Source organism: Haliotis rubra, unplaced genomic scaffold, assembly GCF_003918875.1.
Source record: "Haliotis rubra isolate DU_JTF1 unplaced genomic scaffold, ASM391887v1 Scf1, whole genome shotgun sequence".
Classification (NCBI taxonomy): domain Eukaryota; kingdom Metazoa; phylum Mollusca; class Gastropoda; order Lepetellida; family Haliotidae; genus Haliotis; species Haliotis rubra.
This window is the reverse complement of record NW_025764891.1, coordinates 2,991,848-3,005,031: the sequence shown is the minus strand read 5'-3', so window position 1 is coordinate 3,005,031 and position 13,184 is coordinate 2,991,848. Positions and strand designations below refer to the sequence as shown.

At 36.5% G+C, this 13,184-nt stretch overlaps 1 long non-coding RNA gene across 1 annotated transcript; it reads left to right on the top strand.

The window, feature by feature from the left end:
* The first annotated feature begins 1,245 nt into the window (after positions 1-1,245).
* Positions 1,246-3,597, top strand: LOC124269509. The gene is made up of 2 exons (XR_006896533.1): positions 1,246-1,600; positions 1,638-3,597. It is a non-coding gene; the product is annotated as an uncharacterized LOC124269509 (long non-coding RNA).
* Positions 3,598-13,184: the final 9,587 nt, after the last annotated feature.

Sequence of the window (13,184 nt, the reverse complement as noted above, 5' to 3'; positions counted from 1 at the left end):
CTTCATCCTTTGACAGACATCCAGTCAAATTACACTGAATGTTTATGCTGGTTGCACTGTGCAGAGTTATGTCCCTATGGCATGCCATGCACCTATGATTCCTTCATTTCCCCAGTTGGCCCAAATAAGTTTCAAGGTTTCGTCAGCAAAGTGGTAAATGTCTGACCTGCATCAGTTTGGACTTTTGACCCACATTAAGCTGACACACCAAGATCTATCTGGAATAATGTTAAAAGTGGTGTTAAACTCACCTTACTCACTCACTCTTAATGTTACTGTCAGCTGACTGCCATGGAGAGACTTAAACATGTTGGGGTGGTGGGGTAGCCTAGTGGTTAAAGCAATTGTTCCGTCATGCTGAAGACCCGGGTTCGATTCCCCACATGGGTAATGTGTGAAGCCCATTTTCTGGCATTCCCCGCCGTGATATTGCTGGAATATTGCTGAAAACGATGTAAAACTATACTCACTCACTTAAACATGTGATTAAGGGACCACTGTACCTGAAACTTGGATTGATTGAATACAGATCCTGTGTGATGGGTATAAAATGCCTGTTGACTCCAAAGAACATGTTTTTATTTTATATCCTATTTTTCACACCAATTGGATTATTGAATTGATATCAATTATTTGTCTGTGACGAACACTACCTTATTTTTTGCACTATTACCCGCATCTGTTTCCCTCTAAAACTGCTGTAATAACGACAATGGATTATTTTTATTATTCAGAAGAAATCATGATGATTTATCCCGAAAGATTATTAAAGTTATCTGAAACATGAATTTACTACAATATTTGTCCATTCGGTGCGGTCTACTTCTAAAATGGCGACGCGACGCATCCGTCAGCCACACGATGTTCAATCGGTCAACGACACTAATAGTGACAATTTATTACTACAAATAATATGGAAAAAAGGATATAACAAAGAAGAAGGATAACAAATTATAACGATTTTGAAAACCTCATGAAGGCAACTCCCAATAAAGGTACGCTAGATCCTGGCTACTGAAAGATATTCAGCGTCTTACTTTTAGTTTTACACTGAATCGCACAAAAGGTTGCGGGTAATAGTAAGGTGCAGGTTATGTGTAGACTGTGTAGTGGAGATTTACTTCAAAACTGGGGTGTGGGTAATATTCAGGAGCGGGTAATAGTGCAAAAAATACGGTAAATACATAGAGAAAAATGATCCATCCACCCACCTGTCCAGGTTTGTAATACCCGAGGAAGGCCAACGTACCTCAAAAACAGACCAAAATCCTCTTGTTGACTACATATCGTTAATACATTCCTGCTGTTTAGTCAGTAGCAGACCTGGGTTTGATTCCCCACATAGGTGTGAAATAACGTGTGAAGTCCTTTTCTGGTGTTCCCTTCCGTGATATTGCTGGAAATTGAATATTGCGAAAAGTGGCTTAAAACCATACTCGCTCACTCCCTCACACAGCTGAACCAAAAGACGTAAAAGTATATTTGTTGTCATCCTGTTACACACTGCTGAGTATGAAAGAGGAATCGGTCAGTTCCGAGTCAGTTTGCTGTGTCTGAGTGGCATATTCATATGCACACACAACCATACATTGCTTCGAAAGTGTGACAACCTTGTGATAACACAATATCAAACCCAGTTTCATCTCACATCATTCCTTTTATTGAATACTCACTCCAACCGGCTGTAGGGTAGCCTAGTGGTTGTAACGTTTGATTGTCTCACCAAGGATGAGGGTTCAATTCCCCACATGAGTACGATGTATGAAGCTCATTTCTGATGTCCCCTGCCGTGATGTTGCTGGAATATTGGTTAAAGCGGCATAAATCCCAACTCACTCATTCACTCTTTGGGAACAGTACAGTATAATGTATGGTGTGAAGGACTGTTTGAATGTTGCTGGAGACTGACATCATCTATGACATCTCAGCATTTGCCCCATTGCCTTTTAATGAGTGTCTGGGACATCTAGTTTGGTCAGATATACTGTATCAGTGCCCTACGGTATGGTCACGTGGTGATATGAAACCTAAAGCTATATTACGCACAAGAATACCTTATTCCTTCAAATTACTTACGTTAATGTGTCATGGTATGAAATACTTTGTTGTTCTTCAATTCTGAGAATTTATGATAAGAATTTACGATCATGATGGATCAGTACGGCATATACTTTTGTCAGGGATGCTGATAATTCTAATTAAATATACACTTGACGTATAAGGTTTGTGTCCGAGGGCGATCCTTACCTCAAGTTGAGTAGTGTAGTTTCATTTACTCAGCAGTTCATGCTTGATTCTCTGAATTGAAGAGTAGGTACACAGTACACCTTGCTTGTCTCTTTGGGGAACCTCAGGCGTCTCAGGCAGGAAATCATTTGATGTGTGTTCTAAATGATCATGTTGTGTATGGCATGGATTGTTATTCATGATGTTATCTACCTTTGCTTTGATTGGCCTAGATTTGATTATTTATAGATTTATTGCCCCACACTGCTTGAATATTGCTGACTGCAGGCTCTTAGTGTCATAGCAGCCTCCAGATCAGACACATGACTGCATCAGCTTATAAAACTGTCTGGCTTGTTAAATAATGGTCTCTTTCAATGACCTGCTCACTCAAAAATTTGCCCCTACATCATATATTTAAAAATACTAAACCTGGAACTTAACCTTTTGCACTTGACCCCAACATGTTTCACATTGAGCAGTAAGTGGCATACCATCAAGAGGTCACATTTTTTACTTTCAAAATAACCCAAAACATAAATCCTCACTCTCTGCTTAATCAGTTATTTCCCCTGCAAACAAGAATATTGTTTTGGCTTGCCTTACTAATATAGAATCATCCTGGACTTGAGATTGCCACAGAGAGCATTACAGTATTTTTTTCTATAGAACACAAGGATTCTGACTTATACGGCTAGTCCATTAATGGATAACCTTTCCATGACTTGTGTCACATTTTAGCTTATCTCAGGATACTTTTTCCTACTTTTAACAATTTTGAACTATTGAAAAATAAGTTTGTATGTAAGTGCAGCCTTTCAAATTCCAGCTTGTCCGCTCACCCAAGACAACTCAATTGTGTAGAGGACAAGTACAAATCCAGTTATGGTAGTCGTCATTCACAAGCAGCAATTGAGGGCAAGAATTCTGAACCAGGTCTTGATGCTACAAGTTTGCTACAGATTGAATATTACTGACAGAAAATGTAATAGTAAATACATTTTTGTCTTGTTCAGGCTGGATCAGCTCCAAACCCTTAGAACTGTGGTGCGTGTGATTTACACTTCTCGAAGTGGACTCTTCCGGATGTTTGATTTGCACGCTTCTCTTCTCGGAAGTACTTCCCGCTCTTCTCATTCACGAGCTTTAGAGCGAGCAGAAGAGCACGGCTTTCGGCTATTCGATATAACCCAGAAGACTCCTCTTCCGGAACAGGTTTCTCTTCTGAGAAGACGTATAATCGCACGCGCCTCTTTTGATTTGTCAATGGGAGAGCCTTTAAAAGATAGAATTTCCAAGGCTGCATGTGTATAGTTTTCTATAGTTTATAGTGTCTGTTATTTGTTTGGAACATAAATGTATTTTTCAGCATTTTATCTTCTGTTTTAAATCTGTTGTTGGACACCTGTGAATACTTAAACACACAGACATCTAAGACACCACTTTTGGCTTTCATTCCTGTGGTGTCTTGGAAAGTAGATCCTCAGTCGCCAACAAATATTGTCACTAGAGACTCCTGGTGAGTAGGTCCACTGAGTTAGATAACTATGTGTCATGTTCCCCTATGTGTCAGACTCCGCCCGTCTTGGTTGAGGCAATTTCATAGACCGATGCTCATGATGTTGATCACTGGATTGTCTGGTCCAGACTCAATTTTTTACAGATTGCCACCACATAGCTGGAATATTGCCGAGTGTGGTGTTAAACTACAAATCAAAGGTTCTAATATTTGCTCATGCTAGTTTCTTATGCCCAGATGGGACTCTGACTGAGACATTAAACATCCTCCCACAGCAAGTAGACTTGCCAGTATATAACTGAAATATGGTTCAAGACTTGGAATGAGTGAGTGAGTCTGGTTTGCCAATGTCTTAGATACATCTGGTGGTGTGTGTGTGTAAGTGAGTGAGTGAGTGAGAGAGAATACATACTGCTCAGGGGTTATTCTTGTTAACAGTACTTAAACAAACTGAATATATTGTGGTCTACTAAGTATGATCACTGAAACAAATGGGCTTAACACATTTAGCGGGATTAAATATGATGACTTTTGCAGGAAGAAATTGCAAACCATTCATTATTCTATACATTGAGGGTCTTATCTGATGTCATATCAACAAGTTTTTGCATGTCAGATATTTTAAAGAATGACATAACACCATATATGCTCTATACGCAGCAAAAACAGCAACACAACTGAAGTCACAAAAAAGAGTTGACAAATCATGGAAATATCACAAATAAGGAAAGGCAATATATTTATTTTTATAAAACAATTTATTATCACTCAACTTGGAATAAACCCCATTTGAAAATAAGTTGCGGTATACCATATGGTTGCATGAGGTACCTCCAGCACTTATCTCCTTATCTCTAGCATAAATTAGCACAAACTATGCATAATGTGTAACTGGTAATCAACAACCATAACAAGTAATATCTTCATATTTAGCTCATCTAATGTACAGTACACAGAAATTAACATATATACATACATTAGTTTATTCTATAATGTCTTAAATTCTAACACTGATAGGTGTATGGGGATTTCAAATCAAACATAACTGATTTTCTGCTGTGTAAAACGATGCATGTGACCTGAGTCCTTTGCCCTACTAAACTTTGTGATAACAGACTTACCAAACTGTCTATGAGTCTGTTTACTTTGGAGAGTGATAAGAGTCTTGCCTGTAGCTCATTCTTATCCTGTATCTGAGTTCCTCATTGTGAGAAACATATGTTGTTATATCATCATATACATACTGAATACATATTCAACATTTTACCTAAAATTCTGTTCCCACAATATTCAAAATATGTAGAATGAAACATCATGTTAAATACAAGGCAGAGTCCAATGCCTGCATACATTAAATGACGTGGATAAACGAAAACATATACAAACCATTAGATATTGACCCACAAAAGGCCTATAAATACATCACAGTTAAATAGAGCACAGTTGTTTAGCAATACACATACTTCGAACATAGGAGCAAATTTGGAGCCTGTCAGGTGAAGGTAATTTATCTGTATCAGCTATCTGCACATGGACATATCTGTTCATACATCAGTACTGAATGTAGAGGATTTCTTCATTCAAAGAATATTTTTTTTAGCAGGATACATATAATTGAATTTAAGTAATTGAAATATGCAATATTACTTCTCAGTAATTTCAACTTGGATTATCAATGAAATCTTAAATGATAACAGTAATAAAAATATGTCCCTTTCTGATAAGAAATTGCAACTAAATGTTCTATAGCTCATTATTATTTAATACATCATGAAGTTTGTAACTCAGTATTATTAAAGAATGTGAAGCCTTTGATATTTTGGCTCGAAATGAATATTATCAACAAAGTTAATAAAAATAAACACAAGCAGTCTGAATCAATGTTATATTAACAGTTTATTACTGAACCAACCATAATTTGGTGATCTTTGGTGAATATATGTTTGTCATCCTAGCTGAATGATGCTTTCCACAAGCATATGACAAAGAAGCAAGACCATAAATTCATTTGGGCCTTTGGTTCAGATAAGATGAAGAAAACAAGACTAGGTAAAAGTGAACCATGTTCACAATGTCTGACAAATATACAAACAAAATTCATAATTGGATAAACAAGTGTCATTATTTTCACAAAATAGTTCTCATGTAAAGGCACTTGAACCTAAGGTGGAATTTGTCATGGTAGTAGTACCACTAAGATATTTTCCAGTTTGAACAATGTTTAGAACCACACAAAGATAACAAAAACAATTACATACAAGTGGCAGAAAATTAGGGATTGCTTATCTTTTGTTTCATTACATCAGGTATTTACATTCCTGAAATACTTGTAACTAAATGTATACCAACCTATAGCTTAAAATTTCAAGAAAAGGTTATAGAATATGAAATTACTGAAAATTTGAAATGGAGTATTTGGTTAAAGGGGGCGTAAATTGCAGGAATCTTGAAAACTTAAAAATGGTACTTATCATCTAAATGGTTATATATCACCATATATCATCTGATTGAGCGGGCATAGGCTAGCTGACGCGACCTTCTACTAGGGTTTGTTAGACTCCGTATAGCTGTGTAACGAATAATACTGAGCCTAAGTTTACTTGGATTGAGCCTAAGTTTACTTAGACTGTATTGAACAATTACTTGTGATGTCAGCTTAATGTGGCATGAACATACCTTGCCACACAGCATGTTATGGTGCCACTAAACCAAGGTTCCATATCATAGTTACCTGGGATTCAAACAAGAGAGCAAGCTCTCAACTCACCACTGCAAACAGTTACACAAAAGTGATAAGAAGGATTACTGTGATCATTTCCCTGATTTTCTGTCACTTGTGAAGTACATATTGCTACAGGCTAGTTCCAATGATGACACTTCTTCAGTAGGCCGTGATTAACATCACAACAATTGGAGACTATTAAATATTTCCAACATTAATGATATTAACAGAAATCTCCACAAGGAAAGAAGTAAACAGGATACAATACTGGCTGCAGAAAAGTTAAATACTGCAATGCAAATATTTTCAGTATTACAATTTCACTGAAAGGAAGACATCACTTTGAATAACTGGATTGAATACAAGGGTTACAGTAGATGACATACATGAGTCATTATAATACATTCTATTGTTGCGAGGAAAAGATTACAAGGTTTTGTAGCTCACCGTAAATATATGGATTCTAGACACAAAATAATGATTGTTTGTTAAACAACTTTTAGTCGGGTGTCCAAAATTGTGATACAAATTATCAGAGTTGGTCTGTCGATTCCATTGGACTGTTTACTGTGCAAAAGTTGGTTTTGTTGCAGTTATTAGATTTTGTGTTAGTGAGCACTTCATCAGTCTAAAATGATATCAAACGGACTATAACCACTAAACAAGCCCAAATTGAGAGAAAAACACTGTGCAGATTTGTTGGGTGTTTTTATTGACAGCAGGTGTCGTGATGATGTTGACACTCCCCATATCCCCTGAAAATTAGTATGGTGTGTATCACTTCTAAATGCCCTGCAAAGGCAATGGTAATGATAACAGACATGTTAATTTTGTCCATAGCTTGATTTCTACAAAAAGGACAAAATCATTTGCACTACTTCTCAGCTCATCTGACTTTGTTGTTTGGAAAAAGACGGACAGAAGATGGATTGATAGACAACACCCTCAACATCAGCTTCCGTAGACCTTGCATCTAGTTAAGCTAAACATTAGCACATGAGAAACAAAACATAACAAGACCTACCAAATCCTATTAATGTTTAAGGTTTACACAGGACTGATTTGCTCATTTGAACTTCTATATATTTCATTGTGCAGTAAGATACAACTTGCCTGCACTGCAAAGAATAATAACTAAAAGAATAATGTTGGTGAAATCCCACAAATCCTGCTTTACTTGACCCAAAGCTTCCAAATGGAAATACATATAGGATGTTTTGCTTAGTGTCAAGTACACAAATAAACTTGTGTAGAACTGAGTGAGTGAGTTGGGTTTTTACGCCGCTTTTCGCAATATTCCAGCAATATCACGGCAGGGGACACCAGAAATGGGCTTCACACAATGTGCCCATGTGGGGAATCGATCCTGGGCCTTCAGCGTGACGAGTGAATGCTTTAACCACTGGGCTACCCCACCGCCCGTTTAGAACTGAAGAGAATTTACAAAGGGTAATAAAGCAAGAATAACCATTGTTTCACATAGCAGAGAATATCAACCATTACTGTATGTATCAGTGAAATGAGAAGAAAGTGGGGACTAGGATACAGCATGGGAAAGGAATTCTGGAAAACATACTCATAAGGGACTAGCATGTCTGGATACATTTACTATGAAAGAGATTCCTCAGACATTAACTTGCATAACAATATACTTAGACTAGCAATGTTCTAATCACTTTTCTGACGTTTAAAAACAGGTATGATACACTTGCATATTACAAAGCATGTTTTATTTGAACTCCACAAAGACATGTCTAACGGCATATACATGACTGTATTGAACTTCGTTAACACAAACAAATATCAATGCTTACAAATGACAACTGATATCTACTAACAGAATACTGATAGTGGGTGGCATTTCTAGAAATGACTCTTCATGTGACTGAAGCTCCAGATGTACTATATGCACATATACAGTGAAACCTTGCAAACTCAACTTGACATTCAGTTCTTCTGAAGGAGAGATAATTGGGGAGTCAAAGTGAGTAGAATTACAAACAATGAGTTAGTTGTAACAACACTTGGAAAAGTATATCCGTTATGACCTGTAGGACTGATATAAGAGGTAGGCTCTGAGTGATAAGAGCGCAGGTATAGTGTGAACAAACCTACATGCATGTAGTACCATAGTCTGTGAATCAAAGAACTTCATGGCATGCTCAAGAAAACACTCCTCTACACAGCAAATTATTGCATCTGAGACAACTAAACCACTCGTGACACTGTGCATAAACATGCTAGATTAGTGAGCGAGTGAGTTAAGTTTTACGCCGCTTTTAGCAATATTCCAGCAATATCACAGCGGGGGACACTAGAAATGGGTTTCACACATTGTACCCATGTGGGGAATCGAATCCAGATCTTCGGTGTGACGAGCGAACGCTTTAACCACTAGGCTACCCCACTGCCCCGTCAGATTAGTGATGTATCTGGGTCATCCATTGTACCACAAATAGAATCACATGCCAAAAGAGACCATTTTCAAACTGACAATCACAAAACATCAGAGCTGCAGATAACTTTTTGGGTCAATAAATTGTACCCACCACACTCAAATTCAATTGGGTAGTTTGCCATTTTCCATTAATTGTAATTATACAATAAAGTTTAAATGTTGGTTTACGTCTTTGTTATTTATACTTGATCTGTAATATGAGAAACGATCAGAAAATAATGCAAGTTACCAAGTTCATGTGCTGAAATAGAACCTCTCAATATACCTCAGTTATATTATTTTGTGTGTACGCATGTAAGATCAAATGTATTGAGTATTTACGAAAATTCAAGCATACTCGTACGCAACAGACTTTATCGGAATTGAGTTTTCACATAAATATTTGCGTAATTTAGGCAGATACGCAGCTTATCTGTACCTCTGAAACATGTTCTAAAATAAGTAAGAAATGTGATGTCATTTATTAATGCAGGAACAACATATATTGTTAGATAGAAGTCAATGGTGTTTAAACAGATAGGGAGATTTACTTGTTGAGCCTAGTTAGAAATAGGTTACTCCCTATGATCAGTCACCTGTTTGACTAGCAGCCTTACATAAACTGATATCACACAGCAATCTCAATAGACTAATGCTTAGTCTCTGAATATATATAATTTTGATAGAAACAAACAAGCCCATTTAAATTGAAAAGGAGCCTCAGGAAGACCAGAGATTCAGAACCTGAGGAAATCTTGACTTGCTTTATTTAGGGCTTTAGCACTGCAGATAGGGCTTGGTAGTATGGAAAATAATGTGGTTCAGGGACTGTAGACAGACTACAATCTCAACTGAATCATAGTGAATGTGAGAAGCTTGCAGAGAGCAGTTTATGTAGTCACTGTATGTCAGCATCACTGACTCACCCAGTGTGTGGAGATCCTTTGGCTCAGTGAGTGAGTGAGTGAGTTTAGTTTTACGCTGCACTCAGCAATATTCCAGCTATATGGCGGCAGTCTGTAAATAATCGAGCCTCAGACAATCCAGTGATCAACAGCATGAGCATCGATCTGCGCAATTGGGAACCGATGACATGTGTCAACCAAGTCAGCAAGGCTGACCACGCGATCCCCTTAGTCGCCTCTTACGACAAGCATTTGGCTCAGTGAAGTTCAATTACCATGTACTTTGATACAAAGGAGCAGAAAACAGATTGACACACACTGGCTGTGTGAAACATTGACTCATGCAACTGTGACTTACGCAGGGTTCAAATAATGACAAAGAACCCCAATTCTGCTCAACATCCTTTGAAGTGCTTCATATGAACATAACAAGTTTGAATCCACAAGGTTCTATTGTATTTTGGTATTGCAAACACAGAAGGAAGCACTGAGCCGCTGGGTTAATACAAGCTTATTGTTCACTCAAACTGTTACAATATACCAACGTCAAATTTGTCTAGGAAATCATGATCAGTGTGCAGTTTCGACTATCAGTATCACCTCCAATCTCGTTTCCAAAACTGACTCTGAGCATGACCGTCTATCTATATTTGATCATTGAGCACTCCCAATTCATATTGCTATAAATAAGAATCACTGAAGGCATTACAAAAACACTGTTTAGGTGACTAAAAGCATTAACAATATGACTTCTATGTGAGAGAATCCTGCAGCATGAACAAACTTCCACACTGGCTTTTGTCCCAGTTGAACATATATAGGACTACACTATAATGTCAACACCAGTATTTCATGATGTCAAGTCAAAATGGTCATAAGATAAGGATATAAATAAACCTATGTATTTCTGAAAATGAAGGTCACCTGAGAATAACAATTTCAGCTGCATGTTAGTGTCAATGGTTTTCGTTTAATTGACATTCTCAACAAATGACATGAAAATATGAATGAGTTCAACTTACTGTCTGTTCTTGAAAATTCTAAAACTTGAACAAGTCCAAGAAAATGTCTGGCATGGCCTTAAGTTAAAATGCATATTAACTTAAAGAAAACAAAATATTTTAAAACATTTTAAATGCATACAGTGAAGTCAGCTTTCATTGAATCAATGACCCTGAATAAGTCAAGCGTCATATTGAGTTGAATCCATGCATTGAACATGAGAATTTCACTGTTATTGCCATATAAATAGCTGCCTGATACAATATGGATATATGATACAGAAATTCTCATGGAAAATGTGGACACCTATTCTCATGGATATTCGCATCTTGTAATCATATGACACTATGGATTTACAGCCTGGAGCATCACCATGCACAGATTTGAGGTGTGTGTATGGAAAAGCCTACATTTGTATCAGATCATAATGCACAAATAATCAAACAATTTACATTTGAAGTTTTGTCTTGGTTCCTATCCATTTATTAACCAGTTATATTGCTGCATATATTTGCTTCTTTCAGACATGCATATGTACAGGCTTGGTTTCTGACATGAATAAAGGAATACAATTTTTTCACAGTAGATTATCTATTTCAAAGTGACAAGAGATAAATGCAACATTTTAAGATCTTCTTTTTCTAAAAATAATCAACATTAAAAGTATGCCTCCATCACGTGTATATATGTTTGTATACATGTTGGCTAGAGCTGACCTCATAACGCCAAGGACATTTCTTGACAAATGTCTATGCAATATCACCATTTTAACACTGCTTAAAGCATAACACAAACTCAATATGAACTGCTATAAAACTACTTTGACTTCAAAAACATTCCAATAACTTATTGTCTGCAGCATTTATTTGACAATGCTAAAAATAATAACTTTAATTCAAGGATGAGTTCATCTTTATAAGTAAAACACATTTTATACAAGTAATATCCTTGTTCAATGACATAACACACATGACTTTTTACAATCTGTCAACAAAACCACAAAGAACAACATGATACATGGGATGATGATGATGATGATACTGTACACAATTTTTTTTTACTGTCATGACACATTCAAGGCTGTGAAAAGACGGTGACAAGATAGATATCTAGAGTATATACAATGTGGAAGTTATAGAGAAACTCAACATGTAGATACTCAGAGTATATTGGTAATGAGACATTCTCTATAAGGCCACACAAAAAGAGAGTTTGTATTACTTCCCTTACATAGTGTATGCAAACTCCAGTTATGCAAGCAAGATTGACACTAAAAGGGATGCACAGTGAAACAGAAACAAATCCAGGACTTATGACAACTGTTTCTGATGTACTGGGCCCTGTTTCACAAAGCTACCGTAGCGCTATGACGGTCCTACCTCCTATACTGTAACATAGACTTATGACAGTCATAGCACTATGATAGCTTTGTGAAACTGGACCCTGCAATGCCACAGCCTTTTGAACTGGTTCACACTCATCTGAATTCAAGAAACAGGCAATCTCTCTTTTGGTAAATGTAAATTCATGAGACAAAATCAAGACAACAAGGTAACAAGACAACAACAATACTGAACAAGATACACCAACAGAACAATGAAGTATGTATAGTTTTTGAACATGATACATAAAAAGGACTTTATACTTGAAATTAAGCATTACAGTAGTCCATACTGAAGACACAAATATTTTTTTCTTGTTAGGGTTTACTAGAGCACATCAATACAAATCCTGAAGTTTTGTCAACATCGATGTGTTTCGTTTTAAGGAAGAGTAATTCAAACAATGCTCATTCAAGCCATTATTACATCTACATTTACCGTGGGAGACTGCCTGCAATGTTCCTATGCCTTTTTTATCAATGCTAAAAAGAATCAACATGATGATGCTCTGCCTTTTCAATTATTTATTTTGAAAAACAATAACAGTATACTGCTCTTAAATTTTGCAACAAACCAAAACTGAAACTCTTCGTTCTGGCTAAGAAGATTGCTGAACTGAAACATTTTCAACAGAAAGGAATATTTATTAGTATCAATATGAAAACTGTTTTATCAACAATATGTTACACAAGCTAAAGTGATAAAATGAAAAAACGAGTTTTAATTTCCACACCGAATTCACAAAGCTACATCCTTGTAATGAGCCCCTTACAAAATTAGTTTCGGAATGTTATTTTTCTTAGTATTGTAAATGCTAAATGTGTCCCAACACAAGACTGACATGAAATATGTTGAATCATATTGGACTTTCTTAATTTATGCTCCATTATTATTGATTACATACTGAAATTTACTTAATGATCATCAATCTGTATGATCTAAAATCGATAGCCAGCTCCTAGAAACTTATTATCAAAATCTGTGTCATTTT